Raw genomic sequence first — 25,484 nt, forward strand, 5'->3', positions numbered from 1 at the left:
AATTGACAGATTTTACTCTAGTGTGAAATGTGTTTCAGTAGTGGGCCCTGTGGCACATTATACAAAGGATGATCACATAGATTTCTTTGGGCAAAAAGATTAGGAAATGTACAACAGAAAATCAAGGGTGCCCTGTGACTCTTATGGAGCCACTTGGAGCCAAAGTCTTCATAACAATAGTTGGAGAAAGAATTAAAGTTTGCCTTTAAGTGTTTGAAACAGTACATCGCAATCAACTTTGATTTCATTAAAGGTGTTGGTAACACACAATATGTCGAAGAACCCTGCATGCCCAGAGGGCGATAAGTATGGTGGTCATATGGCACATCAAAAAACACATGTGAAATCTTAGCCTTCATATGCAGGATCTCAAGTCTGCTTGCCCTGTGACTCTAATGAAGCCACTTTAAACCAATGCAATGGCAAAAGGTCCCCTACGAGCTAGTCCCTTGCCTTGAAACCATGTAAAAAAATATCTTCTTTCTTAGCAGCTGTAGCTTGTCAGGATGGCCGAGTGGTCTAAGGCGCCAGACTCAAGAATGCAATCTTCTCTCTGTGAGGGTCTTCTGGTCTCCATGCGGAGGCGTGGGTTCAAATCCCACTTCTGACAGTCATCTTCTTTTGTGCTTTGAGCTTCGTTTAATTCAACATTTTTTTGAGAAAGAATCCAAGATTGAATTTAAGCGTTGAAAGAGTACATTGCAGAAGACATTGATTTCATAACATAAGACAGCAATGTACAATCTCTAGACTCAAAAGAACAGTAACCTGGGGATCTAAACCACCAGCAATCTCAAGACAACTCAAATCCGCAATCTTCCCATCCAAAGTCAGACACCTTACCCATTAGGCCACGAGGTCTTGACAAAACACAAGAGTCTTATTCCGCACTTCGCAGAGAAGACATACCGAAAGAGGTGAAAATAACGACCCAGGTGTAGATACTTTCCAATAGCTGTCACATAGATTTCTTGGGGGAAAGAGATAAGAAAGTGTACAACAGGAAATCAAGGGTGCCTGTGACTCTTATGGAGCCGCTTTGAGCCAAAGTCTTCATAACAATAGTTGGAAAAAGAATTTAAGTTTGTTCAAAGTTTTTGAAAGAGTAAATTGCAGACAACTTTGATTTAATCAAATCTCGCAACAACGCACTATCCGTAGAGGTACCTTGTAGGCCAAGATATGGTTATGATCATATGGCAATCAACACTTGAAATCTTAGTTTTGACATGTCTGCCTTTCATACCAAGAGGGACTAAATATCTTGGGTGACACGTAACATGGAAAGAAACTGTTGAAATCTTAGTTTCCACTTGCCTGACATTCATTGATAAGAACTCTAAAGAACAACAAAACCAAACCTCCGGCATCTCCGACCACGAAGGGACTCGAACCCTCAATCTTCTGATCCGAAGTCAGACGCCTTATCCATTAGGCCACGCGGTCTGCATGCAAAGTTTGCGAAAGAATGTGTGGATACGTTTCTCATAGAGAAACATAACTATATTTCCTTTACTTCACATGCCACAATATGCTTTTTATGACCACTGTCCTTCCTCTGACTGATGTTAATTAAGAACATGCAGACAAACGTAGGACACAGAAACGACTAATGCATTTGAAACATCTATGTACGAAGGATTATGCGTGAGTCAGATAGGTGGTTTCATGACGTCTGCGTCTTGCATATGTAGGCTCTGTGGCGCAATGGATAGCGCATTGGACTTCTAGCACTTGTCAAGGCATTCAAAGGTTGTGGGTTCGAGTCCCACCAGAGTCGTGGTTTTTCCAGTGGTTGACTGCATTTGATGTTCTTGTTTAGTTATAAGTTGCAATATCCACACATGGAAAAATTGCAATATCCACTCTGAAAAATTTCTGAAATACAATTGACAGATCTTAATCTGACAGATTTTAATTGACTGATTAAATTGTAATTCCAAATATCCACAATTTGTCTGTGAGAAATTATGGTAATCTGAAACAATAGAACGATTTAACACAAGTGTGGAAAGCAGTTTAGCGCTCCGTTTGTAAGATTAAAATTTTGATGCGAAAATAATGCCAATATTCAAAGGTTGTGGGTTCGAGTCCCACTAGAATCGTGTTTTTTTTCCAGTGGTTGACTGCATTTGATGTGCTTGTTTAGTTTTAGGTTGCAATATCCACAAATTGTCTCTGAAAAATGTCTGTAATACAATTGACAGATTTTACTCTAGTGTGAAATGTGTTTCAGTAGTGGGCCCTGTGGCACATTATACAAAGGATGATCACATAGATTTCTTTGGGCAAAAAGATTAGGAAATGTACAACAGAAAATCAAGGGTGCCCTGTGACTCTTATGGAGCCACTTGGAGCCAAAGTCTTCATAACAATAGTTGGAGAAAGAATTAAAGTTTGCCTTTAAGTGTTTGAAACAGTACATCGCAATCAACTTTGATTTCATTAAAGGTGTTGGTAACACACAATATGTCGAAGAACCCTGCATGCCCAGAGGGCGATAAGTATGGTGGTCATATGGCACATCAAAAAACACATGTGAAATCTTAGCCTTCATATGCAGGATCTCAAGTCTGCTTACCCTGTGACTCTAATGAAGCCACTTTAAACCAATGTAATGGCAAAAGGTCCCCTACGAGCTAGTCCCTTGCCTTGAAACCATGTAAAAAAATATCTTCTTTCTTAGCAGCTGTAGCTTGTCAGGATGGCCGAGTGGTCTAAGGCACCAGACTCAAGAATGCAATCTTCTCTCTGTGAGGGTCTTCTGGTCTCCATGCGGAGGCATGGGTTCAAATCCCACTTCTGACAGTCATCTTCTTTTGTGCTTTGAGCTTCGTTTAATTCAACATTTTTTTGAGAAAGAATCCAAGATTGAATTTAAGCGTTGAAAGAGTACATTGCAGAAGACATTGATTTCATAACATAAGACAGCAATGTACAATCTCTAGACTCAAAAGAACAGTAACCTGGGGATCTAAACCACCAGCAACCTCAAGACAACTCAAATCCTCAATCCTCCCATCCAAAGTCAGACACCTTACCCATTAGGCCACGAGGTCTTGACAAAACACAAGAGTCTTATTCCGCACTTCGCAGAGAAGACATACCGAAAGAGGTGAAAATAACGACCCAGGTGTAGATACTTTCCAATAGCTGTCACATAGATTTCTTGGGGGAAAGAGATAAGAAAGTGTACAACAGGAAATCAAGGGTGCCTGTGACTCTTATGGAGCCGCTTTGAGCCAAAGTCTTCATAACAATAGTTGGAAAAAGAATTTACGTTTGTTCAAAGTTTTTGAAAGAGTAAATTGCAGACAACTTTGATTTAATCAAATCTCGCAACAACGCACTATCCGTAGAGGTACCTTGTAGGCCAAGATAGGGTTATGATCATATGGCAATCAACACTTGAAATCTTAGTTTTGACATGTCTGCCTTTCATACCAAGAGGGACTAAATATCTTGGGTGACACGTAACATGGAAAGAAACTGTTGAAATCTTAGTTTCCACTTGCCTGACATTCATTGATATGGAAGAACTCTAAAGAACAACAAAACCAAACCTCCGGCATCTCCGACCACGAAGGGACTCGAACCCTCAATCTTCTGATCCGAAGTCAGACACCTTATCCATTAGGCCACGCGGTCTGCATGCAAAGTTTGCGAAAGAATGTGTGGATACGTTTCTCATAGAGAAACATAACTATATTTCCTTTACTTCACATGCCACAATATGCTTTTTATGACCACTGTCCTTCCTCTGACTGATGTTAATTAAGAACATGCAGACAAACGTAGGACACAGAAACGACTAATGCATTTGAAACATCTATGTACGAAGGATTATGCGTGAGTCAGATAGGTGGTTTCATGACGTCTGCGTCTTGCATATGTAGGCTCTGTGGCGCAATGGATAGCGCATTGGACTTCTAGCACTTGTCAAGGCATTCAAAGGTTGTGGGTTCGAGTCCCACCAGAGTCGTGGTTTTTCCAGTGGTTGACTGCATTTGATGTTCTTGTTTAGTTATAAGTTGCAATATCCACACATGGAAAAATTGCAATATCCACTCTGAAAAATTTCTGAAATACAATTGACAGATCTTAATCTGACAGATTTTAATTGACTGATTAAATTGTAATTCCAAATATCCACAATTTGTCTGTGAGAAATTATGGTAATCTGAAACAATAGAACGATTTAACACAAGTGTGGAAAGCAGTTTAGCGCTCCGTTTGTAAGATTAAAATTTTGATGCGAAAATAATGCCAATATTCAAAGGTTGTGGGTTCGAGTCCCACTAGAATCGTGTTTTTTTTCCAGTGGTTGACTGCATTTGATGTGCTTGTTTAGTTTTAGGTTGCAATATCCACAAATTGTCTCTGAAAAATGTCTGTAATACAATTGACAGATTTTACTCTAGTGTGAAATGTGTTTCAGTAGTGGGCCCTGTGGCACATTATACAAAGGATGATCACATAGATTTCTTTGGGCAAAAAGATTAGGAAATGTACAACAGAAAATCAAGGGTGCCCTGTGACTCTTATGGAGCCACTTGGAGCCAAAGTCTTCATAACAATAGTTGGAGAAAGAATTAAAGTTTGCCTTTAAGTGTTTGAAACAGTACATCGCAATCAACTTTGATTTCATTAAAGGTGTTGGTAACACACAATATGTCGAAGAACCCTCCATGCCCAGAGGGCGATAAGTATGGTGGTCATATGGCACATCAAAAAACACATGTGAAATCTTAGCCTTCATATGCAGGATCTCAAGTCTGCTTACCCTGTGACTCTAATGAAGCCACTTTAAACCAATGCAATGGCAAAAGGTCCCCTACGAGCTAGTCCCTTGCCTTGAAACCATGTAAAAAAATATCTTCTTTCTTAGCTGCTGTAGCTTGTCAGGATGGCCGAGTGGTCTAAGGCGCCAGACTTAAGAATGCAATCTTCTCTCTGTGAGGGTCTTCTGGTCTCCATGCGGAGGCGTTGGTTCAAATCCCACTTCTGACAGTCATCTTCTTTTGTGCTTTGAGCTTCGTTTAATTCAACATTTTTTTGAGAAAGAATCCAAGATTGAATTTAAGCGTTGAAAGAGTACATTGCAGAAGACATTGATTTCATAACATAAGACAGCAATGTACAATCTCTAGACTCAAAAGAACAGTAACCTGGGGATCTAAACCACCAGCAACCTCAAGACAACTCAAATCCTCAATCTTCCCATCCAAAGTCAGACACCTTACCCATTAGACCACGAGGTCTTGACAAAACACAAGAGTCTTATTCAGCACTTCGCAGAGAAGACATACCGAAAGAGGTGAAAATAACGACCCAGGTGTAGATACTTTCCAATAGCTGTCACATAGATTTCTTGGGGGAAAGAGATAAGAAAGTGTACAACAGGAAATCAAGGGTGCCTGTGACTCTTATGGAGCCGCTTTGAGCCAAAGTCTTCATAACAATAGTTGGAAAAAGAATTTACGTTTGTTCAAAGTTTTTGAAAGAGTAAATTGCAGACAACTTTGATTTAATCAAATCTCGCAACAACGCACTATCCGTAGAGGTACCTTGTAGGCCAAGATAGGGTTATGATCATATGGCAATCAACACTTGAAATCTTAGTTTTGACATGTCTGCCTTTCATACCAAGAGGGACTAAATATCTTGGGTGACACGTAACATGGAAAGAAACTGTTGAAATCTTAGTTTCCACTTGCCTGACATTCATTGATATGGAAGAACTCTAAAGAACAACAAAACCAAACCTCCGGCATCTCCGACCACGAAGGGACTCGAACCCTCAATCTTCTGATCCGAAGTCAGACGCCTTATCCATTAGGCCACGCGGTCTGCATGCAAAGTTTGCGAAAGAATGTGTGGATACGTTTCTCATAGAGAAACATAACTATATTTCCTTTACTTCACATGCCACAATATGCTTTTTATGACCACTGTCCTTCCTCTGACTGATGTTAATTAAGAACATGCAGACAAACGTAGGACACAGAAACGACTAATGCATTTGAAACATCTATGTACGAAGGATTATGCGTGAGTCAGATAGGTGGTTTCATGACGTCTGTGTCTTGCATATGTAAGCTCTGTGGCGCAATGGATAGCGCATTGGACTTCTAGCACTTGTCAAGGCATTCAAAGGTTGTGGGTTCGAGTCCCACCAGAGTCGTGGTTTTTCCAGTGGTTGACTGCATTTGATGTTCTTGTTTAGTTATAAGTTGCAATATCCACACATGGAAAAATTGCAATATCCACTCTGAAAAATTTCTGAAATACAATTGACAGATCTTAATCTGACAGATTTTAATTGACTGATTAAATTGTAATTCCAAATATCCACAATTTGTCTGTGAGAAATTATGGTAATCTGAAACAATAGAACGATTTAACACAAGTGTGGAAAGCAGTTTAGCGCTCCGTTTGTAAGATTAAAATTTTGATGCGAAAATAATGCCAATATTCAAAGGTTGTGGGTTCGAGTCCCACTAGAATCGTGTTTTTTTTCCAGTGGTTGACTGCATTTGATGTGCTTGTTTAGTTTTAGGTTGCAATATCCACAAATTGTCTCTGAAAAATGTCTGTAATACAATTGACAGATTTTACTCTAGTGTGAAATGTGTTTCAGTAGTGGGCCCTGTGGCACATTATACAAAGGATGATCACATAGATTTCTTTGGGCAAAAAGATTAGGAAATGTACAACAGAAAATCAAGGGTGCCCTGTGACTCTTATGGAGCCACTTGGAGCCAAAGTCTTCATAACAATAGTTGGAGAAAGAATTAAAGTTTGCCTTTAAGTGTTTGAAACAGTACATCGCAATCAACTTTGATTTCATTAAAGGTGTTGGTAACACACAATATGTCGAAGAACCCTGCATGCCCAGAGGGCGATAAGTATGGTGGTCATATGGCACATCAAAAAACACATGTGAAATCTTAGCCTTCATATGCAGGATCTCAAGTCTGCTTACCCTGTGACTCTAATGAAGCCACTTTAAACCAATGCAATGGCAAAAGGTCCCCTACGAGCTAGTCCCTTGCCTTGAAACCATGTAAAAAAATATCTTCTTTCTTAGCTGCTGTAGCTTGTCAGGATGGCCGAGTGGTCTAAGGCGCCAGACTCAAGAATGCAATCTTCTCTCAGTGAGGGTCTTCTGGTCTCCATGCGGAGGCGTGGGTTCAAATCCCACTTCTGACAGTCATCTTCTTTTGTGCTTTGAGCTTCGTTTAATTCAACATTTTTTTGAGAAAGAATCCAAGATTGAATTTAAGCGTTGAAAGAGTACATTGCAGAAGACATTGATTTCATAACATAAGACAGCAATGTACAATCTCTAGACTCAAAAGAACAGTAACCTGGGGATCTAAACCACCAGCAACCTCAAGACAACTCAAATCCTCAATCTTCCCATCCAAAGCCAGACACCTTACCCATTAGGCCACGAGGTCTTGACAAAACGCAAGAGTCTTATTCCGCACTTCGCAGAGAAGACATACCGAAAGAGGTGAAAATAACGACCCAGGTGTAGATACTTTCCAATAGCTGTCACATAGATTTCTTGGGGGAAAGAGATAAGAAAGTGTACAACAGGAAATCAAGGGTGCCTGTGACTCTTATGGAGCCGCTTTGAGCCAAAGTCTTCATAACAATAGTTGGAAAAAGAATTTACGTTTGTTCAAAGTTTTTGAAAGAGTAAATTGCAGACAACTTTGATTTAATCAAATCTCGCAACAACGCACTATCCGTAGAGGTACCTTGTAGGCCAAGATATGGTTATGATCATATGGCAATCAACACTTGAAATCTTAGTTTTGACATGTCTGCCTTTCATACCAAGAGGGACTAAATATCTTGGGTGACACGTAACATGGAAAGAAACTGTTGAAATCTTAGTTTCCACTTGCCTGACATTCATTGATATGGAAGAACTCTAAAGAACAACAAAACCAAACCTCCGGCATCTCCGACCACGAAGGGACTCGAACCCTCAATCTTCTGATCCGAAGTCAGACGCCTTATCCATTAGGCCACGCGGTCTGCATGCAAAGTTTGCGAAAGAATGTGTGGATACGTTTCTCATAGAGAAACATAACTATATTTCCTTTACTTCACATGCCACAATATGCTTTTTATGACCACTGTCCTTCCTCTGACTGATGTTAATTAAGAACATGCAGACAAACGTAGGACACAGAAACGACTAATGCATTTGAAACATCTATGTACGAAGGATTATGCGTGAGTCAGATAGGTGGTTTCATGACGTCCGCGTCTTGCATATGTAGGCTCTGTGGCGCAATGGATAGCACATTGGACTTCTAGCACTTGTCAAGGCATTCAAAGGTTGTGGGTTCGAGTCCCACCAGAGTCGTGGTTTTTCCAGTGGTTGACTGCATTTGATGTGCTTATTTAGTTATAAGTTGCAATATCCACACATGGAAAAATTGCAATATCCACTCTGAAAAATTTCTGAAATACAATTGACAGATCTTAATCTGACAGATTTTAATTGACTGATTAAATTGTAATTCCAAATATCCACAATTTGTCTGTGAGAAATTATGGTAATCTGAAACAATAGAACGATTTAACACAAGTGTGGAAAGCAGTTTAGCGCTCCGTTTGTAAGATTAAAATTTTGATGCGAAAATAATGCCAATATTCAAAGGTTGTGGGTTCGAGTCCCACTAGAATCGTGTTTTTTTTCCAGTGGTTGACTGCATTTGATGTGCTTGTTTAGTTTTAGGTTGCAATATCCACAAATTGTCTCTGAAAAATGTCTGTAATACAATTGACAGATTTTACTCTAGTGTGAAATGTGTTTCAGTAGTGGGCCCTGTGGCACATTATACAAAGGATGATCACATAGATTTCTTTGGGCAAAAAGATTAGGAAATGTACAACAGAAAATCAAGGGTGCCCTGTGACTCTTATGGAGCCACTTGGAGCCAAAGTCTTCATAACAATAGTTGGAGAAAGAATTAAAGTTTGCCTTTAAGTGTTTGAAACAGTACATCGCAATCAACTTTGATTTCATTAAAGGTGTTGGTAACACACAATATGTCGAAGAACCCTGCATGCCCAGAGGGCGATAAGTATGGTGGTCATATGGCACATCAAAAAACACATGTGAAATCTTAGCCTTCATATGCAGGATCTCAAGTCTGCTTACCCTGTGACTCTAATGAAGCCACTTTAAACCAATGTAATGGCAAAAGGTCCCCTACGAGCTAGTCCCTTGCCTTGAAACCATGTAAAAAAATATCTTCTTTCTTAGCAGCTGTAGCTTGTCAGGATGGCCGAGTGGTCTAAGGCACCAGACTCAAGAATGCAATCTTCTCTCTGTGAGGGTCTTCTGGTCTCCATGCGGAGGCGTGGGTTCAAATCCCACTTCTGACAGTCATCTTCTTTTGTGCTTTGAGCTTCGTTTAATTCAACATTTTTTTGAGAAAGAATCCAAGATTGAATTTAAGCGTTGAAAGAGTACATTGCAGAAGACATTGATTTCATAACATAAGACAGCAATGTACAATCTCTAGACTCAAAAGAACAGTAACCTGGGGATCTAAACCACCAGCAACCTCAAGACAACTCAAATCCTCAATCCTCCCATCCAAAGTCAGACACCTTACCCATTAGGCCACGAGGTCTTGACAAAACACAAGAGTCTTATTCCGCACTTCGCAGAGAAGACATACCGAAAGAGGTGAAAATAACGACCCAGGTGTAGATACTTTCCAATAGCTGTCACATAGATTTCTTGGGGGAAAGAGATAAGAAAGTGTACAACAGGAAATCAAGGGTGCCTGTGACTCTTATGGAGCCGCTTTGAGCCAAAGTCTTCATAACAATAGTTGGAAAAAGAATTTACGTTTGTTCAAAGTTTTTGAAAGAGTAAATTGCAGACAACTTTGATTTAATCAAATCTCGCAACAACGCACTATCCGTAGAGGTACCTTGTAGGCCAAGATAGGGTTATGATCATATGGCAATCAACACTTGAAATCTTAGTTTTGACATGTCTGCCTTTCATACCAAGAGGGACTAAATATCTTGGGTGACACGTAACATGGAAAGAAACTGTTGAAATCTTAGTTTCCACTTGCCTGACATTCATTGATATGGAAGAACTCTAAAGAACAACAAAACCAAACCTCCGGCATCTCCGACCACGAAGGGACTCGAACCCTCAATCTTCTGATCCGAAGTCAGACACCTTATCCATTAGGCCACGCGGTCTGCATGCAAAGTTTGCGAAAGAATGTGTGGATACGTTTCTCATAGAGAAACATAACTATATTTCCTTTACTTCACATGCCACAATATGCTTTTTATGACCACTGTCCTTCCTCTGACTGATGTTAATTAAGAACATGCAGACAAACGTAGGACACAGAAACGACTAATGCATTTGAAACATCTATGTACGAAGGATTATGCGTGAGTCAGATAGGTGGTTTCATGACGTCTGCGTCTTGCATATGTAGGCTCTGTGGCGCAATGGATAGCGCATTGGACTTCTAGCACTTGTCAAGGCGTTCAAAGGTTGTGGGTTCGAGTCCCACCAGAGTCGTGGTTTTTCCAGTGGTTGACTGCATTTGATGTTCTTGTTTAGTTATAAGTTGCAATATCCACACATGGAAAAATTGCAATATCCACTCTGAAAAATTTCTGAAATACAATTGACAGATCTTAATCTGACAGATTTTAATTGACTGATTAAATTGTAATTCCAAATATCCACAATTTGTCTGTGAGAAATTATGGTAATCTGAAACAATAGAACGATTTAACACAAGTGTGGAAAGCAGTTTAGCGCTCCGTTTGTAAGATTAAAATTTTGATGCGAAAATAATGCCAATATTCAAAGGTTGTGGGTTCGAGTCCCACTAGAATCGTGTTTTTTTTCCAGTGGTTGACTGCATTTGATGTGCTTGTTTAGTTTTAGGTTGCAATATCCACAAATTGTCTCTGAAAAATGTCTGTAATACAATTGACAGATTTTACTCTAGTGTGAAATGTGTTTCAGTAGTGGGCCCTGTGGCACATTATACAAAGGATGATCACATAGATTTCTTTGGGCAAAAAGATTAGGAAATGTACAACAGAAAATCAAGGGTGCCCTGTGACTCTTATGGAGCCACTTGGAGCCAAAGTCTTCATAACAATAGTTGGAGAAAGAATTAAAGTTTGCCTTTAAGTGTTTGAAACAGTACATCGCAATCAACTTTGATTTCATTAAAGGTGTTGGTAACACACAATATGTCGAAGAACCCTGCATGCCCAGAGGGCGATAAGTATGGTGGTCATATGGCACATCAAAAAACACATGTGAAATCTTAGCCTTCATATGCAGGATCTCAAGTCTGCTTACCCTGTGACTCTAATGAAGCCACTTTAAACCAATGCAATGGCAAAAGGTCCCCTACGAGCTAGTCCCTTGCCTTGAAACCATGTAAAAAAATATCTTCTTTCTTAGCTGCTGTAGCTTGTCAGGATGGCCGAGTGGTCTAAGGCGCCAGACTTAAGAATGCAATCTTCTCTCTGTGAGGGTCTTCTGGTCTCCATGCGGAGGTGTTGGTTCAAATCCCACTTCTGACAGTCATCTTCTTTTGTGCTTTGAGCTTCGTTTAATTCAACATTTTTTTGAGAAAGAATCCAAGATTGAATTTAAGCGTTGAAAGAGTACATTGCAGAAGACATTGATTTCATAACATAAGACAGCAATGTACAATCTCTAGACTCAAAAGAACAGTAACCTGGGGATCTAAACCACCAGCAACCTCAAGACAACTCAAATCCTCAATCTTCCCATCCAAAGTCAGACACCTTACCCATTAGACCACGAGGTCTTGACAAAACACAAGAGTCTTATTCAGCACTTCGCAGAGAAGACATACCGAAAGAGGTGAAAATAACGACCCAGGTGTAGATACTTTCCAATAGCTGTCACATAGATTTCTTGGGGGAAAGAGATAAGAAAGTGTACAACAGGAAATCAAGGGTGCCTGTGACTCTTATGGAGCCGCTTTGAGCCAAAGTCTTCATAACAATAGTTGGAAAAAGAATTTACGTTTGTTCAAAGTTTTTGAAAGAGTAAATTGCAGACAACTTTGATTTAATCAAATCTCGCAACAACGCACTATCCGTAGAGGTACCTTGTAGGCCAAGATAGGGTTATGATCATATGGCAATCAACACTTGAAATCTTAGTTTTGACATGTCTGCCTTTCATACCAAGAGGGACTAAATATCTTGGGTGACACGTAACATGGAAAGAAACTGTTGAAATCTTAGTTTCCACTTGCCTGACATTCATTGATATGGAAGAACTCTAAAGAACAACAAAACCAAACCTCCGGCATCTCCGACCACGAAGGGACTCGAACCCTCAATCTTCTGATCCGAAGTCAGACGCCTTATCCATTAGGCCACGCGGTCTGCATGCAAAGTTTGCGAAAGAATGTGTGGATACGTTTCTCATAGAGAAACATAACTATATTTCCTTTACTTCACATGCCACAATATGCTTTTTATGACCACTGTCCTTCCTCTGACTGATGTTAATTAAGAACATGCAGACAAACGTAGGACACAGAAACGACTAATGCATTTGAAACATCTATGTACGAAGGATTATGCGTGAGTCAGATAGGTGGTTTCATGACGTCTGCGTCTTGCATATGTAAGCTCTGTGGCGCAATGGATAGCGCATTGGACTTCTAGCACTTGTCAAGGCATTCAAAGGTTGTGGGTTCGAGTCCCACCAGAGTCGTGGTTTTTCCAGTGGTTGACTGCATTTGATGTTCTTGTTTAGTTATAAGTTGCAATATCCACACATGGAAAAATTGCAATATCCACTCTGAAAAATTTCTGAAATACAATTGACAGATCTTAATCTGACAGATTTTAATTGACTGATTAAATTGTAATTCCAAATATCCACAATTTGTCTGTGAGAAATTATGGTAATCTGAAACAATAGAACGATTTAACACAAGTGTGGAAAGCAGTTTAGCGCTCCGTTTGTAAGATTAAAATTTTGATGCGAAAATAATGCCAATATTCAAAGGTTGTGGGTTCGAGTCCCACTAGAATCGTGTTTTTTTTCCAGTGGTTGACTGCATTTGATGTGCTTGTTTAGTTTTAGGTTGCAATATCCACAAATTGTCTCTGAAAAATGTCTGTAATACAATTGACAGATTTTACTCTAGTGTGAAATGTGTTTCAGTAGTGGGCCCTGTGGCACATTATACAAAGGATGATCACATAGATTTCTTTGGGCAAAAAGATTAGGAAATGTACAACAGAAAATCAAGGGTGCCCTGTGACTCTTATGGAGCCACTTGGAGCCAAAGTCTTCATAACAATAGTTGGAGAAAGAATTAAAGTTTGCCTTTAAGTGTTTGAAACAGTACATCGCAATCAACTTTGATTTCATTAAAGGTGTTGGTAACACACAATATGTCGAAGAACCCTGCATGCCCAGAGGGCGATAAGTATGGTGGTCATATGGCACATCAAAAAACACATGTGAAATCTTAGCCTTCATATGCAGGATCTCAAGTCTGCTTACCCTGTGACTCTAATGAAGCCACTTTAAACCAATGCAATGGCAAAAGGTCCCCTACGAGCTAGTCCCTTGCCTTGAAACCATGTAAAAAAATATCTTCTTTCTTAGCTGCTGTAGCTTGTCAGGATGGCCGAGTGGTCTAAGGCGCCAGACTCAAGAATGCAATCTTCTCTCAGTGAGGGTCTTCTGGTCTCCATGCGGAGGCGTGGGTTCAAATCCCACTTCTGACAGTCATCTTCTTTTGTGCTTTGAGCTTCGTTTAATTCAACATTTTTTTGAGAAAGAATCCAAGATTGAATTTAAGCGTTGAAAGAGTACATTGCAGAAGACATTGATTTCATAACATAAGACAGCAATGTACAATCTCTAGACTCAAAAGAACAGTAACCTGGGGATCTAAACCACCAGCAACCTCAAGACAACTCAAATCCTCAATCTTCCCATCCAAAGCCAGACACCTTACCCATTAGGCCACGAGGTCTTGACAAAACGCAAGAGTCTTATTCCGCACTTCGCAGAGAAGACATACCGAAAGAGGTGAAAATAACGACCCAGGTGTAGATACTTTCCAATAGCTGTCACATAGATTTCTTGGGGGAAAGAGATAAGAAAGTGTACAACAGGAAATCAAGGGTGCCTGTGACTCTTATGGAGCCGCTTTGAGCCAAAGTCTTCATAACAATAGTTGGAAAAAGAATTTACGTTTGTTCAAAGTTTTTGAAAGAGTAAATTGCAGACAACTTTGATTTAATCAAATCTCGCAACAACGCACTATCCGTAGAGGTACCTTGTAGGCCAAGATATGGTTATGATCATATGGCAATCAACACTTGAAATCTTAGTTTTGACATGTCTGCCTTTCATACCAAGAGGGACTAAATATCTTGGGTGACACGTAACATGGAAAGAAACTGTTGAAATCTTAGTTTCCACTTGCCTGACATTCATTGATATGGAAGAACTCTAAAGAACAACAAAACCAAACCTCCGGCATCTCCGACCACGAAGGGACTCGAACCCTCAATCTTCTGATCCGAAGTCAGACGCCTTATCCATTAGGCCACGCGGTCTGCATGCAAAGTTTGCGAAAGAATGTGTGGATACGTTTCTCATAGAGAAACATAACTATATTTCCTTTACTTCACATGCCACAATATGCTTTTTATGACCACTGTCCTTCCTCTGACTGATGTTAATTAAGAACATGCAGACAAACGTAGGACACAGAAACGACTAATGCATTTGAAACATCTATGTACGAAGGATTATGCGTGAGTCAGATAGGTGGTTTCATGACGTCTGCGTCTTGCATGTGTAGGCTCTGTGGCGCAATGGATAGCGCATTGGACTTCTAGCACTTGTCAAGGCATTCAAAGGTTGTGGGTTCGAGTCCCACCAGAGTCGTGGTTTTTCCAGTGGTTGACTGCATTTGATGTTCTTGTTTAGTTATAAGTTGCAATATCCACACATGGAAAAATTGCAATATCCACTCTGAAAAATTTCTGAAATACAATTGACAGATCTTAATCTGACGGATTTTAATTGACTGATTAAATTGTAATTCCAAATATCCACAATTTGTCTGTGAGAAATTATGGTAATCTGAAACAATAGAACGATTTAACACAAGTGTGGAAAGCAGTTTAGCGCTCCGTTTGTAAGATTAAAATTTTGATGCGAAAATAATGCCAATATTCAAAGGTTGTGGGTTCGAGTCCCACTACAATCGTGTTTTTTTTCCAGTGGTTGACTGCATTTGATGTGCTTGTTTAGTTTTAGGTTGCAATATCCACAAATTGTCTCTGAAAAATGTCTGTAATACAATTGACAGATTTTACTCTAGTGTGAAATGTGTTTCAGTAGTGGGCCCTGTGGCACATTATACAAAGGATGATCACATAGATTTCTTTGGGCAAAAAGATTAGGAAATGTACAACAGAAAATCAAGGGTGCCCTGTGACTCTTATGGAGCCACTTGGAGCCAAAGTCTTCATAACAATAGTTGGAGAAAGAATTAAAGTTTGCCTTTAAGTGTTTGAAACAGTACATCGCAATCAACTTTGATTTCATTAAAGGTGTTGGTAACACACAATATGTCGAAGAACCCTGCATGCCCAGAGGGCGATAAGTATGGTGGTCATATGGCACATCAAAAAACACATGTGAAATCTTAGCCTTCATATGCAGGATCTCAAGTCTGCTTACCCTGTGACTCTAATGAAGCCACTTTAAACCAATGCAATGGCAAAAGGTCCCCTACGAGCTAGTCCCTTGCCTTGAAACCATGTAAAAAAATATCTTCTTTCTTAGCAGCTGTAGCTTGTCAGGATGGCCGAGTGGTCTAAGGCGCCAGACTCAAGAATGCAATCTTCTCTCTGTGAGGGTCTTCTGGTCTCCATGCGGAGGTGTGGGTTCAAATCCCACTTCTGACAGTAATCTTCTTTTGTGCTTTGAGCTTCGTTTAATTCAACATTTTTTTGAGAAAGAATCCAAGATTGAATTTAAGCGTTGAAAGAGTACATTGCAGAAGACATTGATTTCATAACATAAGACAGCAATGTACAATCTCTAGACTCAAAAGAACAGTAACCTGGGGATCTAAACCACCAGCAACCTCAAGACAACTCAAATCCTCAATCCTCCCATCCAAAGTCAGACACCTTACCCATTAGGCCACGAGGTCTTGACAAAACACAAGAGTCTTATTCCGCACTTCGCAGAGAAGACATACCGAAAGAGGTGAAAATAACGACCCAGGTGTAGATACTTTCCAATAGCTGTCACATAGATTTCTTGGGGGAAAGAGATAAGAAAGTGTACAACAGGAAATCAAGGGTGCCTGTGACTCTTATGGAGCTGCTTTGAGCCAAAGTCTTCATAACAATAGTTGGAAAAAGAATTTACGTTTGTTCAAAGTTTTTGAAAGAGTAAATTGCAGACAACTTTGATTTAATCAAATCTCGCAACAACGCACTATCCGTAGAGGTACCTTGTAGGCCAAGATAGGGTTATGATCATATGGCAATCAACACTTGAAATCTTAGTTTTGACATGTCTGCCTTTCATACCAAGAGGGACTAAATATCTTGGGTGACACGTAACATGGAAAGAAACTGTTGAAATCTTAGTTTCCACTTGCCTGACATTCATTGATATGGAAGAACTCTAAAGAACAACAAAACCAAACCTCCGGCATCTCCGACCACGAAGGGACTCGAACCCTCAATCTTCTGATCCGAAGTCAGACGCCTTATCCATTAGGCCACTCGGTCTGCATGCAAAGTTTGCGAAAGAATGTGTGGATACGTTTCTCATAGAGAAACATAACTATATTTCCTTTACTTCACATGCCACAATATGCTTTTTATGACCACTGTCCTTCCTCTGACTGATGTTAATTAAGAACATGCAGACAAACGTAGGACACAGAAACGACTAATGCATTTGAAACATCTATGTACGAAGGATTATGCGTGAGTCAGATAGGTGGTTTCATGACGTCTGCGTCTTGCATATGTAGGCTCTGTGGCCCAATGGATAGCGCATTGGACTTCTAGCACTTGTCAAGGCATTCAAAGGTTGTGGGTTCGAGTCCCACCAGAGTCGTGGTTTTTCCAGTGGTTGACTGCATTTGATGTTCTTGTTTAGTTATAAGTTGCAATATCCACACATGGAAAAATTGCAATATCCACTCTGAAAAATTTCTGAAATACAATTGACAGATCTTAATCTGACAGATTTTAATTGACTGATTAAATTGTAATTCCAAATATCCACAATTTGTCTGTGAGAAATTATGGTAATCTGAAACAATAGAACGATTTAACACAAGTGTGGAAAGCAGTTTAGCGCTCCGTTTGTAAGATTAAAATTTTGATGCGAAAATAATGCCAATATTCAAAGGTTGTGGGTTCGAGTCCCACTAGAATCGTGTTTTTTTTCCAGTGGTTGACTGCATTTGATGTGCTTGTTTAGTTTTAGGTTGCAATATCCACAAATTGTCTCTGAAAAATGTCTGTAATACAATTGACAGATTTTACTCTAGTGTGAAATGTGTTTCCGTAGTGGGCCCTGTGGCACATTATACAAAGGATGATCACATAGATTTCTTTGGGCAAAAAGATTAGGAAATGTACAACAGAAAATCAAGGGTGCCCTGTGACTCTTATGGAGCCACTTGGAGCCAAAGTCTTCATAACAATAGTTGGAGAAAGAATTAAAGTTTGCCTTTAAGTGTTTGAAACAGTACATCGCAATCAACTTTGATTTCATTAAAGGTGTTGGTAACACACAATATGTCGAAGAACCCTGCATGCCCAGAGGGCGATAAGTATAGTGGTCATATGGCACATCAAAAAACACATGTGAAATCTTAGCCTTCATATGCAGGATCTCAAGTCTGCTTACCCTGTGACTCTAATGAAGCCACTTTAAACCAATGCAATGGCAAAAGGTCCCCTACGAGCTAGTCCCTTGCCTTGAAACCATGTAAAAAAATATCTTCTTTCTTAGCTGCTGTAGCTTGTCAGGATGGCCGAGTGGTCTAAGGCGCCAGACTCAAGAATGCAATCTTCTCTCTGTGAGGGTCTTCTGGTCTCCATGCGGAGGCGTGGGTTCAAATCCCACTTCTGACAGTCATCTTCTTTTGTGCTTTGAGCTTCGTTTAATTCAACATTTTTTTGAGAAAGAATCCAAGATCGAATTTAAGCGTTGAAAGAGTACATTGCAGAAGACATTGATTTCATAACATAAGACAGCAATGTACAATCTCTAGACTCAAAAGAACAGTAACCTGGGGATCTAAACCACCAGCAACCTCAAGACAACTCAAATCCTCAATCTTCCCATCCAAAGTCAGACACCTTACCCATTAGGCCACGAGGTCTTGACAAAACACAAGAGTCTTATTCCGCACTTCACAGAGAAGACATACCGAAAGAGGTGAAAATAACGACCCAGGTGTAGATACTTTCCAATAGCTGTCACATAGATTTCTTGGGGGAAAGAGATAAGAAAGTGTACAACAGGAAATCAAGGGTGCCTGTGACTCTTATGGAGCCGCTTTGAGCCAAAGTCTTCATAACAATAGTTGGAAAAAGAATTTACGTTTGTTCAAAGTTTTTGAAAGAGTAAATTGCAGACAACTTTGATTTAATCAAATCTCGCAACAACGCACTATCCGTAGAGGTACCTTGTAGGCCAAGATAGGGTTATGATCATATGGCAATCAACACTTGAAATCTTAGTTTTGACATGTCTGCCTTTCATACCAAGAGGGACTAAATATCTTGGGTGACACGTAACATGGAAAGAAACTGTTGAAATCTTAGTTTCCACTTGCCTGACATTCATTGATATGGAAGAACTCTAAAGAACAACAAAACCAAACCTCCAGCATCTCCGACCACGAAGGGACTCGAACCCTCTATCTTCTGATCCGAAGTCAGACGCCTTATCCATTAGGCCACGCGGTCTGCATGTAAAGTTTGCGAAAGAATGTGTGGATACGTTTCTCATAGAGAAACATAACTATATTTCCTTTACTTCACATGCCACAATATGCTTTTTATGACCACTGTCCTTCCTCTGACTGATGTTAATTAAGAACATGCAGACAAACGTAGGACACAGAAACGACTAATGCATTTGAAACATCTATGTACGAAGGATTATGCGTGAGTCAGATAGGTGGTTTCATGACGTCTGCGTCTTGCATATGTAGGCTCTGTGGCGCAATGGATAGCGCATTGGACTTCTAGCACTTGTCAAGGCATTCAAAGGTTGTGGGTTCGAGTCCCACCAGAGTCGTGGATTTTCCAGTGGTTGACTGCATTTGATGTTCTTGTTTAGTTATAAGTTGCAATATCCACACATGGAAAAATTGCAATATCCACTCTGAAAAATTTCTGAAATACAATTGACAGATCTTAATCTGACAGATTTTAATTGACTGATTAAATTGTAATTCCAAATATCCACAATTTGTCTGTGAGAAATTATGGTAATCTGAAACAATAGAACGATTTAACACAAGTGTGGAAAGCAGTTTAGCGCTCCGTTTGTAAGATTAAAATTTTGATGCGAAAATAATGCCAATATTCAAAGGTTGTGGGTTCGAGTCCCACTAGAATCGTGTTTTTTTTCCAGTGGTTGACTGCATTTGATGTGCTTGTTTAGTTTTAGGTTGCAATATCCACAAATTGTCTCTGAAAAATGTCTGTAATACAATTGACAGATTTTACTCTAGTGTGAAATGTGTTTCAGTAGTGGGCCCTGTGGCACATTATACAAAGGATGATCACATAGATTTCTTTGGGCAAAAAGATTAGGAAATGTACAACAGAAAATCAAGGGTGCCCTGTGACTCTTATGGAGCCACTTGGAGCCAAAGTCTTCATAACAATAGTTGGAGAAAGAATTAAAGTTTGCCTTTAAGTGTTTGAAACAGTACATCGCAATCAACTTTGATTTCATTAAAGGTGTTGGTAACACACAATATGTCGAAGAACCCTGCATGCCCAGAGGGCGATAAGTATGGTGGTCATATGGCACATCAAAAAACACATGTGAAATCTTAGCCTTCATATGCAGGATCTCAAGTCTGCTTACCCTGTGACTCTAATGAAGCCACTTTAAACCAATGCAATGGCAAAAGGTCCCCTACGAGCTAGTCCCTTGCCTTGAAACCATGTAAAAAAATATCTTCTTTCTTAGCTGCTGTAGCTTGTCAGGATGGCCGAGTGGTCTAAGGCGCCAGACTCAAGAATGCAATCTTCTCTCTGTGAGGATCTTCTGGTCTCCATGCGGAGGCGTGGGTTCAAATCCCACTTCTGACAGTCATCTTCTTTTGTGCTTTGAGCTTCGTTTAATTCAACATTTTTTTGAGAAAGAATCCAAGATTGAATTTAAGCGTTGAAAGAGTACATTGCATAAGACATTGATTTCATAACATAAGACAGCAATGTACAATCTCTAGACTCAAAAGAACAGTAACCTGGGGATCTAAACCACCAGCAACCTCAAGACAACTCAAATCCTCAAACTTCCCATCCAAAGTCAGACACCTTACCCATTAGGCCACGAGGTCTTAACAAAACACAAGAGTCTTGTTCCGCACTTCGCAGAGAAGACATACCGAAAGAGGTGAAAATAACGACCCAGGTGTAGATACTTTCCAATAGCTGTCACATAGATTTCTTGGGGGAAAGAGATAAGAAAGTGTACAACAGGAAATCAAGGGTGCCTGTGACTCTTATGGAGCCGCTTTGAGCCAAAGTCTTCATAACAATAGTTGGAAAAAGAATTTACGTTTGTTCAAAGTTTTTGAAAGAGTAAATTGCAGACAACTTTGATTTAATCAAATCTCGCAACAACGCACTATCCGTAGAGGTACCTTGTAGGCCAAGATATGGTTATGATCATATGGCAATCAACACTTGAAATCTTAGTTTTGACATGTCTGCCTTTCATACCAAGAGGGACTAAATATCTTGGGTGACACGTAACATGGAAAGAAACTGTTGAAATCTTAGTTTCCACTTGCCTGACATTCATTGATATGGAAGAACTCTAAAGAACAACAAAACCAAACCTCCGGCATCTCCGACCACGAAGGGACTCGAACCCTCAATCTTCTGATCCGAAGTCAGACGCCTTATCCATTAGGCCACGCGGTCTGCATGCAAAGTTTGCGAAAGAATGTGTGGATACGTTTCTCATAGAGAAACATAACTATATTTCCTTTACTTCACATGCCACAATATGCTTTTTATGACCACTGTCCTTCCTCTGACTGATGTTAATTAAGAACATGCAGACAAACGTAGGACACAGAAACGACTAATGCATTTGAAACATCTATGTACGAAGGATTATGCGTGAGTCAGATAGGTGGTTTCATGACGTCTGCGTCTTGCATATGTAGGCTCTGTGGCGCAATGGATAGCGCATTGGACTTCTAGCACTTGTCAAGGCATTCAAAGGTTGTGGGTTCGAGTCCCACCAGAGTTGTGGTTTTTCCAGTGGTTGACTGCATTTGATGTTCTTGTTTAGTTATAAGTTGCAATATCCACACATGGAAAAATTGCAATATCCACTCTGAAAAATTTCTGAAATACAATTGACAGATCTTAATCTGACAGATTTTAATTGACTGATTAAATTGTAATTCCAAATATCCACAATTTGTCTGTGAGAAATTATGGTAATCTGAAACAATAGAACGATTTAACACAAGTGTGGAAAGCAGTTTAGCGCTCCGTTTGTAAGATTAAAATTTTGATGCGAAAATAATGCCAATATTCAAAGGTTGTGGGTTCGAGTCCCACTAGAATCGTGTTTTTTTTCCAGTGGTTGACTGCATTTGATGTGCTTATTTAGTTTTAGGTTGCAATATCCACAAATTGTCTCTGAAAAATGTCTGTAATACAATTGACAGATTTTACTCTAGTGTGAAATGTGTTTCAGTAGTGGGCCCTGTGGCACATTATACAAAGGATGATCACATAGATTTCTTTGGGCAAAAAGATTAGGAAATGTACAACAGAAAATCAAGGGTGCCCTGTGACTCTTATGGAGCCACTTGGAGCCAAAGTCTTCATAACAATAGTTGGAGAAAGAATTAAAGTTTGCCTTTAAGTGTTTGAAACAGTACATCGCAATCAACTTTGATTTCATTAAAGGTGTTGGTAACACACAATATGTCGAAGAACCCTGCATGCCCAGAGGGCGATAAGTATGGTGGTCATATGGCACATCAAAAAACACATGTGAAATCTTAGCCTTCATATGCAGGATCTCAAGTCTGCTTACCCTGTGACTCTAATGAAGCCACTTTAAACCAATGCAATGGCAAAAGGTCCCCTACGAGCTAGTCCCTTGCCTTGAAACCATGTAAAAAAATATCTTCTTTCTTAGCAGCTGTAGCTTGTCAGGATGGCCGAGTGGTCTAAGGCGCCAGACTCAAGAATGCAATCTTCTCTCTGTGAGGGTCTTCTGGTCTCCATGCGGAGGTGTGGGTTCAAATCCCACTTCTGACAGTCATCTTCTTTTGTGCTTTGAGCTTCGTTTAATTCAACATTTTTTTGAGAAAGAATCCAAGATTGAATTTAAGCGTTGAAAGAGTACATTGCAGAAGACATTGATTTCATAACATAAGACAGCAATGTACAATCTCTAGACTCAAAAGAACAGTAACCTGGGGATCTAAACCACCAGCAACCTCAAGACAACTCAAATCCTCAAACTTCCCATCCAAAGTCAGACACCTTACCCATTAGGCCACGAGGTCTTGACAAAACACAAGAGTCTTATTCCGCACTTCGCAGAGAAGACATACCGAAAGAGGTGAAAATAACGACCCAGGTGTAGATACTTTCCAATAGCTGTCACATAGATTTCTTGGGGGAAAGAGATAAGAAAGTGTACAACAGGAAATCAAGGGTGCCTGTGACTCTTATGGAGCCGCTTTGAGCCAAAGTCTTCATAACAATAGTTGGAAAAAGAATTTACGTTTGTTCAAAGTTTTTGAAAGAGTAAATTGCAGACAACTTTGATTTAATCAAATCTCGCAACAACGCACTATCCGTAGAGGTACCTTGTAGGCCAAGATATGGTTATGATCATATGGCAATCAACACTTGAAATCTTAGTTTTGACATGTCTGCCTTTCATACCAAGAGGGACTAAATATCTTGGGTGACACGTAACATGGAAAGAAACTGTTGAAATCTTAGTTTCCACTTGCCTGACATTCATTGATATGGAAGAACTCTAAAGAACAACAAAACCAAACCTCCGGCATCTCCGACCACGAAGGGACTCGAACCCTCAATCTTCTGATCCGAAGTCAGACGCCTTATCCATTAGGCCACGCGGTCTGCATGCAAAGTTTGCGAAAGAATGTGTGGATACGTTTCTCATAGAGAAACATAACTATATTTCCTTTACTTCACATGCCACAATATGCTTTTTATGACCACTGTCCTTCCTCTGACTGATGTTAATTAAGAACATGCAGACAAACGTAGGACACAGAAACGACTAATGCATTTGAAACATCTATGTACGAAGGATTATGCGTGAGTCAGATAGGTGGTTTCATGACGTCTGCGTCTTGCATATGTAGGCTCTGTGGCGCAATGGATAGCGCATTGGACTTCTAGCACTTGTCAAGGCATTCAAAGGTTGTGGGTTCGAGTCCCACCAGAGTCGTGGTTTTTCCAGTGGTTGACTGCATTTGATGTTCTTGTTTAGTTATAAGTTGCAATATCCACACATGGAAAAATTGCAATATCCACTCTGAAAAATTTCTGAAATACAATTGACAGATCTTAATCTGACAGATTTTAATTGACTGATTAAATTGTAATTCCAAATATCCACAATTTGTCTGTGAGAAATTATGGTAATCTGAAACAATAGAACGATTTAACACAAGTGTGGAAAGCAGTTTAGCGCTCCGTTTGTAAGATTAAAATTTTGATGCGAAAATAATGCCAATATTCAAAGGTTGTGGGTTCGAGTCCCACTAGAATCGTGTTTTTTTTCCAGTGGTTGACTGCATTTGATGTGCTTGTTTAGTTTTAGGTTGCAATATCCACAAATTGTCTCTGAAAAATGTCTGTAATACAATTGACAGATTTTACTCTAGTGTGAAATGTGTTTCAGTAGTGGGCCCTGTGGCACATTATACAAAGGATGATCACATAGATTTCTTTGGGCAAAAAGATTAGGAAATGTACAACAGAAAATCAAGGGTGCCCTGTGACTCTTATGGAGCCACTTGGAGCCAAAGTCTTCATAACAATAGTTGGAGAAAGAATTAAAGTTTGCCTTTAAGTGTTTGAAACAGTACATCGCAATCAACTTTGATTTCATTAAAGGTGTTGGTAACACACAATATGTCGAAGAACCCTGCATGCCCAGAGGGCGATAAGTATGGTGGTCATATGGCACATCAAAAAACACATGTGAAATCTTAGCCTTCATATGCAGGATCTCAAGTCTGCTTACCCTGTGACTCTAATGAAGCCACTTTAAACCAATGCAATGGCAAAAGGTCCCCTATGAGCTAGTCCCTTGCCTTGAAACCATGTAAAAAAATATCTTCTTTCTTAGCAGCTGTAGCTTGTCAGGATGGCCGAGTGGTCTAAGGCGCCAGACTCAAGAATGCAATCTTCTCTCTGTGAGGGTCTTCTGGTCTCCATGCGGAGGCATGGGTTCAAATCCCACTTCTGACAGTCATCTTCTTTTGTGATTTGAGCTTCGTTTAATTCAACATTTTTTTGAGAAAGAATCCAAGATTGAATTTAAGCGTTGAAAGAGTACATTGCAGAAGACATTGATTTCATAACATAAGACAGCAATGTACAATCTCTAGACTCAAAAGAACAGTAACCTGGGGATCTAAACCACCAGCAATCTCAAGACAACTCAAATCCTCAATCTTCCCATCCAAAGTCAGACACCTTACCCATTAGGCCACGAGGTCTTGACAAAACACAAGAGTCTTATTCCGCACTTCGCAGAGAAGACATACCGAAAGAGGTGAAAATAACGACCCAGGTGTAGATACTTTCCAATAGCTGTCACATAGATTTCTTGGGGGAAAGAGATAAGAAAGTGTACAACAGGAAATCAAGGGTGCCTGTGACTCTTATGGAGCCGCTTTGAGCCAAAGTCTTCATAACAATAGTTGGAAAAAGAATTTACGTTTGTTCAAAGTTTTTGAAAGAGTAAATTGCAGACAACTTTGATTTAATCAAATCTCGCAACAACGCACTATCCGTAGAGGTACCTTGTAGGCCAAGATATGGTTATGATCATATGGCAATCAACACTTGAAATCTTAGTTTTGACATGTCTGCCTTTCATACCAAGAGGGACTAAATATCTT

At 39.8% G+C, this 25,484-nt stretch overlaps 34 non-coding genes across 34 annotated transcripts; 23 read left to right on the forward strand and 11 right to left on the reverse strand.

Moving 5' to 3' along the window:
• The first annotated feature begins 500 nt into the window (after nucleotides 1-500).
• Nucleotides 501-610, forward strand: TRNAL-CAA (transfer RNA leucine (anticodon CAA)). The gene is made up of 2 exons: nucleotides 501-538; nucleotides 565-610. It is a non-coding gene; the product is annotated as a tRNA-Leu (tRNA).
• A 763-nt stretch (nucleotides 611-1,373) lies between these two features.
• Nucleotides 1,374-1,446, reverse strand: TRNAR-UCG (transfer RNA arginine (anticodon UCG)). The gene has a single exon. It is a non-coding gene; the product is annotated as a tRNA-Arg (tRNA).
• Nucleotides 1,447-1,693: 247 nt separating this feature from the next.
• On the forward strand, nucleotides 1,694-1,780 carry TRNAR-UCU (transfer RNA arginine (anticodon UCU)). The gene is given in 2 exon segments: nucleotides 1,694-1,730; nucleotides 1,745-1,780. It is a non-coding gene; the product is annotated as a tRNA-Arg (tRNA).
• A 918-nt stretch (nucleotides 1,781-2,698) lies between these two features.
• Nucleotides 2,699-2,808, forward strand: TRNAL-CAA (transfer RNA leucine (anticodon CAA)). The gene is made up of 2 exons: nucleotides 2,699-2,736; nucleotides 2,763-2,808. It is a non-coding gene; the product is annotated as a tRNA-Leu (tRNA).
• Nucleotides 2,809-3,575: 767 nt separating this feature from the next.
• TRNAR-UCG (transfer RNA arginine (anticodon UCG)) lies at nucleotides 3,576-3,648 on the reverse strand. Its single transcript has one exon. It is a non-coding gene; the product is annotated as a tRNA-Arg (tRNA).
• Nucleotides 3,649-3,895: 247 nt separating this feature from the next.
• On the forward strand, nucleotides 3,896-3,982 carry TRNAR-UCU (transfer RNA arginine (anticodon UCU)). The gene is given in 2 exon segments: nucleotides 3,896-3,932; nucleotides 3,947-3,982. It is a non-coding gene; the product is annotated as a tRNA-Arg (tRNA).
• A 918-nt stretch (nucleotides 3,983-4,900) lies between these two features.
• On the forward strand, nucleotides 4,901-5,010 carry TRNAL-UAA (transfer RNA leucine (anticodon UAA)). Its single transcript has 2 exons — nucleotides 4,901-4,938; nucleotides 4,965-5,010. It is a non-coding gene; the product is annotated as a tRNA-Leu (tRNA).
• A 767-nt stretch (nucleotides 5,011-5,777) lies between these two features.
• On the reverse strand, nucleotides 5,778-5,850 carry TRNAR-UCG (transfer RNA arginine (anticodon UCG)). The gene has a single exon. It is a non-coding gene; the product is annotated as a tRNA-Arg (tRNA).
• A 247-nt stretch (nucleotides 5,851-6,097) lies between these two features.
• Nucleotides 6,098-6,184, forward strand: TRNAR-UCU (transfer RNA arginine (anticodon UCU)). The gene is given in 2 exon segments: nucleotides 6,098-6,134; nucleotides 6,149-6,184. It is a non-coding gene; the product is annotated as a tRNA-Arg (tRNA).
• Nucleotides 6,185-7,102: 918 nt separating this feature from the next.
• On the forward strand, nucleotides 7,103-7,212 carry TRNAL-CAA (transfer RNA leucine (anticodon CAA)). Its single transcript has 2 exons — nucleotides 7,103-7,140; nucleotides 7,167-7,212. It is a non-coding gene; the product is annotated as a tRNA-Leu (tRNA).
• Nucleotides 7,213-7,979: 767 nt separating this feature from the next.
• On the reverse strand, nucleotides 7,980-8,052 carry TRNAR-UCG (transfer RNA arginine (anticodon UCG)). The gene has a single exon. It is a non-coding gene; the product is annotated as a tRNA-Arg (tRNA).
• A 247-nt stretch (nucleotides 8,053-8,299) lies between these two features.
• Nucleotides 8,300-8,386, forward strand: TRNAR-UCU (transfer RNA arginine (anticodon UCU)). Its single transcript is given in 2 exon segments — nucleotides 8,300-8,336; nucleotides 8,351-8,386. It is a non-coding gene; the product is annotated as a tRNA-Arg (tRNA).
• Nucleotides 8,387-9,304: 918 nt separating this feature from the next.
• TRNAL-CAA (transfer RNA leucine (anticodon CAA)) lies at nucleotides 9,305-9,414 on the forward strand. Its single transcript has 2 exons — nucleotides 9,305-9,342; nucleotides 9,369-9,414. It is a non-coding gene; the product is annotated as a tRNA-Leu (tRNA).
• A 767-nt stretch (nucleotides 9,415-10,181) lies between these two features.
• TRNAR-UCG (transfer RNA arginine (anticodon UCG)) lies at nucleotides 10,182-10,254 on the reverse strand. Its single transcript has one exon. It is a non-coding gene; the product is annotated as a tRNA-Arg (tRNA).
• A 247-nt stretch (nucleotides 10,255-10,501) lies between these two features.
• On the forward strand, nucleotides 10,502-10,588 carry TRNAR-UCU (transfer RNA arginine (anticodon UCU)). Its single transcript is given in 2 exon segments — nucleotides 10,502-10,538; nucleotides 10,553-10,588. It is a non-coding gene; the product is annotated as a tRNA-Arg (tRNA).
• Nucleotides 10,589-11,506: 918 nt separating this feature from the next.
• TRNAL-UAA (transfer RNA leucine (anticodon UAA)) lies at nucleotides 11,507-11,616 on the forward strand. Its single transcript has 2 exons — nucleotides 11,507-11,544; nucleotides 11,571-11,616. It is a non-coding gene; the product is annotated as a tRNA-Leu (tRNA).
• A 767-nt stretch (nucleotides 11,617-12,383) lies between these two features.
• TRNAR-UCG (transfer RNA arginine (anticodon UCG)) lies at nucleotides 12,384-12,456 on the reverse strand. The gene has a single exon. It is a non-coding gene; the product is annotated as a tRNA-Arg (tRNA).
• Nucleotides 12,457-12,703: 247 nt separating this feature from the next.
• On the forward strand, nucleotides 12,704-12,790 carry TRNAR-UCU (transfer RNA arginine (anticodon UCU)). Its single transcript is given in 2 exon segments — nucleotides 12,704-12,740; nucleotides 12,755-12,790. It is a non-coding gene; the product is annotated as a tRNA-Arg (tRNA).
• A 918-nt stretch (nucleotides 12,791-13,708) lies between these two features.
• On the forward strand, nucleotides 13,709-13,818 carry TRNAL-CAA (transfer RNA leucine (anticodon CAA)). The gene is made up of 2 exons: nucleotides 13,709-13,746; nucleotides 13,773-13,818. It is a non-coding gene; the product is annotated as a tRNA-Leu (tRNA).
• Nucleotides 13,819-14,585: 767 nt separating this feature from the next.
• Nucleotides 14,586-14,658, reverse strand: TRNAR-UCG (transfer RNA arginine (anticodon UCG)). The gene has a single exon. It is a non-coding gene; the product is annotated as a tRNA-Arg (tRNA).
• Nucleotides 14,659-14,905: 247 nt separating this feature from the next.
• TRNAR-UCU (transfer RNA arginine (anticodon UCU)) lies at nucleotides 14,906-14,992 on the forward strand. Its single transcript is given in 2 exon segments — nucleotides 14,906-14,942; nucleotides 14,957-14,992. It is a non-coding gene; the product is annotated as a tRNA-Arg (tRNA).
• Nucleotides 14,993-15,910: 918 nt separating this feature from the next.
• TRNAL-CAA (transfer RNA leucine (anticodon CAA)) lies at nucleotides 15,911-16,020 on the forward strand. Its single transcript has 2 exons — nucleotides 15,911-15,948; nucleotides 15,975-16,020. It is a non-coding gene; the product is annotated as a tRNA-Leu (tRNA).
• A 767-nt stretch (nucleotides 16,021-16,787) lies between these two features.
• TRNAR-UCG (transfer RNA arginine (anticodon UCG)) lies at nucleotides 16,788-16,860 on the reverse strand. Its single transcript has one exon. It is a non-coding gene; the product is annotated as a tRNA-Arg (tRNA).
• Nucleotides 16,861-17,107: 247 nt separating this feature from the next.
• On the forward strand, nucleotides 17,108-17,194 carry TRNAR-UCU (transfer RNA arginine (anticodon UCU)). The gene is given in 2 exon segments: nucleotides 17,108-17,144; nucleotides 17,159-17,194. It is a non-coding gene; the product is annotated as a tRNA-Arg (tRNA).
• Nucleotides 17,195-18,112: 918 nt separating this feature from the next.
• On the forward strand, nucleotides 18,113-18,222 carry TRNAL-CAA (transfer RNA leucine (anticodon CAA)). Its single transcript has 2 exons — nucleotides 18,113-18,150; nucleotides 18,177-18,222. It is a non-coding gene; the product is annotated as a tRNA-Leu (tRNA).
• Nucleotides 18,223-18,989: 767 nt separating this feature from the next.
• TRNAR-UCG (transfer RNA arginine (anticodon UCG)) lies at nucleotides 18,990-19,062 on the reverse strand. Its single transcript has one exon. It is a non-coding gene; the product is annotated as a tRNA-Arg (tRNA).
• A 247-nt stretch (nucleotides 19,063-19,309) lies between these two features.
• On the forward strand, nucleotides 19,310-19,396 carry TRNAR-UCU (transfer RNA arginine (anticodon UCU)). The gene is given in 2 exon segments: nucleotides 19,310-19,346; nucleotides 19,361-19,396. It is a non-coding gene; the product is annotated as a tRNA-Arg (tRNA).
• A 918-nt stretch (nucleotides 19,397-20,314) lies between these two features.
• Nucleotides 20,315-20,424, forward strand: TRNAL-CAA (transfer RNA leucine (anticodon CAA)). The gene is made up of 2 exons: nucleotides 20,315-20,352; nucleotides 20,379-20,424. It is a non-coding gene; the product is annotated as a tRNA-Leu (tRNA).
• A 767-nt stretch (nucleotides 20,425-21,191) lies between these two features.
• TRNAR-UCG (transfer RNA arginine (anticodon UCG)) lies at nucleotides 21,192-21,264 on the reverse strand. Its single transcript has one exon. It is a non-coding gene; the product is annotated as a tRNA-Arg (tRNA).
• A 247-nt stretch (nucleotides 21,265-21,511) lies between these two features.
• On the forward strand, nucleotides 21,512-21,598 carry TRNAR-UCU (transfer RNA arginine (anticodon UCU)). Its single transcript is given in 2 exon segments — nucleotides 21,512-21,548; nucleotides 21,563-21,598. It is a non-coding gene; the product is annotated as a tRNA-Arg (tRNA).
• A 918-nt stretch (nucleotides 21,599-22,516) lies between these two features.
• TRNAL-CAA (transfer RNA leucine (anticodon CAA)) lies at nucleotides 22,517-22,626 on the forward strand. The gene is made up of 2 exons: nucleotides 22,517-22,554; nucleotides 22,581-22,626. It is a non-coding gene; the product is annotated as a tRNA-Leu (tRNA).
• A 767-nt stretch (nucleotides 22,627-23,393) lies between these two features.
• On the reverse strand, nucleotides 23,394-23,466 carry TRNAR-UCG (transfer RNA arginine (anticodon UCG)). Its single transcript has one exon. It is a non-coding gene; the product is annotated as a tRNA-Arg (tRNA).
• Nucleotides 23,467-23,713: 247 nt separating this feature from the next.
• On the forward strand, nucleotides 23,714-23,800 carry TRNAR-UCU (transfer RNA arginine (anticodon UCU)). Its single transcript is given in 2 exon segments — nucleotides 23,714-23,750; nucleotides 23,765-23,800. It is a non-coding gene; the product is annotated as a tRNA-Arg (tRNA).
• Nucleotides 23,801-24,718: 918 nt separating this feature from the next.
• Nucleotides 24,719-24,828, forward strand: TRNAL-CAA (transfer RNA leucine (anticodon CAA)). Its single transcript has 2 exons — nucleotides 24,719-24,756; nucleotides 24,783-24,828. It is a non-coding gene; the product is annotated as a tRNA-Leu (tRNA).
• The last annotated feature ends 656 nt before the right edge of the window (nucleotides 24,829-25,484 follow it).

The sequence above is a fragment of the Spea bombifrons genome, chromosome 5, assembly GCF_027358695.1.
Source record: "Spea bombifrons isolate aSpeBom1 chromosome 5, aSpeBom1.2.pri, whole genome shotgun sequence".
Taxonomy (NCBI): domain Eukaryota; kingdom Metazoa; phylum Chordata; class Amphibia; order Anura; family Pelobatidae; genus Spea; species Spea bombifrons.